Below are 4,307 nucleotides of genomic sequence, written 5' to 3'. Positions count from 1 at the left end.
TTTTCACATACAAAAATAAATAGGTTTTCAAGATGATGCAAAGTTAAATTTCACAATGTTACCATTAGTTATAAAACTACGAAAATTAAATATAAGGAAGTTATCATCCAAAGTTGTAGAAAAATCTTTTTTAATAGGGTAGCGCAGTAAAGCATCTGTCATTTTTTTCCTCTATTACTTTTATTTCTATACTTTAAGTAGTTTAAAAATTCGTACTTTTACATTTTTACTTGATTCAAACGCTTAAATTGAAACTTCTATAAAAGTGTTTTAAAACAGCAGGATTTATACTCGAGTAACAAACATAAATATTTTTGACACCTCTGACCATTACCTTTTCTAAAATAGAAAGGATTTATGGATCAGTGCTTCTATTTTCTTTTATGCCTTCTTCTGTCCCTTTAAACCCCCAGTCAGCCTCAAAATGAAAGCCGCTCATACTTAGCCTGTTTCTGCTGGAGGTTTCTCCCTTCCTTTTTTTTCTTAACTCTGTTGCATGCATGCTCTGTGTGAGGGATTGCTGTAGAGTCAACCACAAAATGTAAACCAATATCTACTATTGCCACATGGTCATCCAGGAGTTACTTGATGAAATCAGTTGGTTTTTCCTTACATGGAAAATGGTTTTCAACAATCTGACTGCAAGATATGATTCAATTGTCTCTGTAAAGTGCCTCGAGATGACATCTATTGAGAATTATTGCTACATAAATAAACTTAATTTATGCTTAATGAAAACAATAAAACTTTGACCTCTTCATGCTATTTTTGCAAGGAGATCAACTTTATTTTCTTGCTTAAAAATACACTAATAACAGCAGTTGTTTGATCTGAAAATAACCTTATAGAGACATTTGTTATTACCAAACCTACAGCGCAAATGCGTTTTTTGGCCGAATTTAATAGAAATTTGCTTTTAATACTATCCTACACACCTCAGTAAATGTATTAGGACACCATGAGTAGAAACCAACAGCTGAGGAATAATAAAATAGATAGAATTCTGGATATCTGTATGTTTATTGGGGGCAAATTCTACCTAATATGAATAAGACTGCTGGACATAGAGTAAACCGTGATAAAGGATTGATCTGTAGGACTGCCTCATTAACTCTGGAAGAACTGACTGGTCAAAAAGAGGAGAACATTTAGATTAAAGAGATGCTTCTTTCTTGGAGGTTATTGCTTAGCCAACATTGAAACACTAAGCTTTGAAAAATATTATTTCTTATCCTATAAAAACAGAAGAGAAAAAGCGACTACTGAGAAAGATTCCTGATTCATTTTTTTTTTTTTTTAGAAGTGACCTGAAAGAAAACATTCAAGAAAAAGAAAGAAAAAAAAAACACTTAAAAGTGCTGAAAAAGACTCTCACTGGAAAAGTGGAAGAAATTTTCTGCTTCATCAGTTCTCTGCAGCTGTTCAAATGAATCCCTTCACTGGACTTAGAATAGAAAGAGTTTGCATTTTTTTGGGATCCGCTCTTCCATCTTACTTCTACACTCTATCTTCAATACTTTCCTAACCTCATTAAACTGACTTTTTTCATGTTTCCCAAGATAATCTGAATTATTTAACTCAAACTCAGAAAGCAACCAGCGTCCAAAATCTGCTGCAGTGACAATCCTTAAATTACAAATAATAAGAGTAGCTCAAATGGATAAATAAACCAAAAGAGTAATTTCATGTTTTTAGCTCTCAGCTTTCTTTCTACGAGGATCTGAATTTCTTTGCTATAATTTCAATGGAAATTAAGATTCAACAAGCGCTTTCCAATTACAACAACATAATAAGGTTGTTATAAGAGATTTTTCCCCCTGTTGTTCGGCCTCCCATGAGTGGCTGACCTGTGGCTTTTATTCTATGTGAATCCGCGGTAGAGTTATGACTGAACAAGTAGCACAGCATCTTAAAAACAATTTCACAACTCAAATTGCCCTGAAATTAGACCTGTGGGCTGCAGATAACATTTTCTACCAAATCAGTTACATGTTCACAGGCATAATTGTAGCACTAAAAGCAACACAGGTACTTTGTTACATATAGAAGCAACCTGCTGATAATGTTTACAATAATTTACACATCGAGCATAAACCTACACAATGGATATCGTATTTCTGGATAAATGTTCTCATAGGACCTGTATTCATATGTAAGACAGACTATATCACAACACAACCAGAAATATACTGAGTAAATGTCTATTTATAAGCTGCTAAATGCCAGTTTTACCCACAGCTTCCTCAGAGCATTGGACGCATCTGTGGACATGTTGCCTGCACTGTTTATGTACATGGTCTTTCCTGGGAGTATAATTCGACATTTGGGTTTGTTTATATGTCTGCAGGCGTTTGCTCTTTTCAAACTGCTGTATTTATGTGTTTGGGCTTTACAAAGGCTGAGGAACTCCTGCACCTGACTAAGTCCCAGTGAGGGGTAGCTGCCATCTGTTGAGCCATTAGCGAACTGCTGGACTCCAAACAGGTAGCCCGTCTGACACCTCTGACTCATCATCATCCCACCAAACAGAAAATTATAAGAAACTGGACAACTGGGCAATGGGGCGCCCTCAGGACACATACATACACACAGAAGGAAGACAGTCAGAAATGCCTGGGGAGCTTTTTTGTGAGGTAAGCAGTTTTTGAGGAAGTGGTAAGTTTAATGAATATATGCTTGTGAGGCACACTGCCTACTTTTCCATTAAAAGCAGAGACATCCATGCATCATGCAACAGCCTTCATCGCCTGACACAATCCCACCTCCAAGGGTGGAATGAATCATTCCTGTTTTGGACCTTCGGGTAAAAATCATTGCAAATTAAGAACTACAGTACCACGGCGCCTTGCAAGACACTACCCCCAACACAAAATGGCAAAAAGAGCATTTCAGTGGGTGCGGATATTGGTTGAGATGAAAAAATTAATCATTTAGTCCAGATATTTCACAAAACAGGTACAGGAAGGCTACTGTTGCAAAAATAAAGCTGTACGTAGTTAGTATCCCACCAGCTACGAAATATACATAAGATACAGCAAACATGCCAAAGAGATTGTTCAGCTTAGATGAAACCCAAACTGAACTCTTTAGCCAATAACATTTTCACAACATATCAACTCAGCAAAGGCACACGGTGGTGAGGGCATCATGCTGTGATATTTAATTCCAGAATTAAATGTGACTGTAAATGTACAGAGGTAAGAGAAACCTTCCTCATAAGGCTTGCAGCTATTTTAGCAAAAAAAAAAAACAACAACAAACAAACAAAAAAAAACTATTTGTATTAAAAGTTTGGCTAAATTTGATCTGAATAGAAACACCTATCACAAAATTATAGGTTTCCACTTATATCACCCAGCTAAGCAATCAGATCTTATTAGAATACACTGACGTTTGGGTCTGTAATGTATTATAATGTAATAAAAGGTCCTGTAGCATTGACATTAATTTTTGTCATCAAAATATCCATATTTTTTAAATGTTACAAAGGAAATAAGGTCTTGTCCTGGATTCCAATAACACTATTGGCTTGTATTTTTGATTATCAAAGTATTTCACTGAGTTCCCTATAAAGGAATAACAGTAATTGTAATTTGTTGCTTTGACATTGTGTTTTTTACTGTCATTACACACATATATCTTCTTATTTGTTTTTCATGTTGTTCTACTTCTTCCTGGAAATCTAGTAAGTTTCTAATAATTAATTTCACTGCATTTCAGTTAATTCCTAGAATACATGCTTATGGCTTGGTCTACTGTGGGTCGTTTTTTAATCTTTTCTATTAGGCTACACGTTTTTTAATTCTCTCAATGTCTTTTTTGATTTTTGGATAAGTTCTTAAAATAAGCATCTCTCTTTGAAGCATTAACTGTTCTCTCCTGTAATGATAATCTGGCCCCAATTACCAAATTCGTCCCTGAAGAAGCTTGTTCACAACTGACTGCGCTGAGGAAATGTAGTTGCGACATGCATCCTATAGAGGGCGGTATTTTAAAGTAGTATCGTCTAAATTGCACAGCACGTGCACATTGTCTTCTCTTTTAAAAGTAGAAATACTCTTTGTATTTAAAGAAATTACATTTAATTAAAATAAAAATGCTGTTTTAGTGTCTTGCTGTTGATATAAACGGTTGGTTGAAGTTCCAGAAAATTTCATTTTGTTCCAGACATGATAATCAGGTTTAAAATGACCAAAAAAAAAAAAAAAAAAAAAAACAGCTTATGCTTATGTTTATTATTTATTTGAATTATTTGAACTTGTTAAAACGTTACCATATATATATATATATATATAGGTGACTCTAGT

Source organism: Cyprinodon variegatus, unplaced genomic scaffold (genome assembly GCF_000732505.1).
Source record: "Cyprinodon variegatus isolate N-32 unplaced genomic scaffold, C_variegatus-1.0 Scaffold117, whole genome shotgun sequence".
Taxonomy (NCBI): Eukaryota; Metazoa; Chordata; class Actinopteri; order Cyprinodontiformes; family Cyprinodontidae; genus Cyprinodon; species Cyprinodon variegatus.
This window is presented reverse-complemented; position numbering follows the sequence as displayed.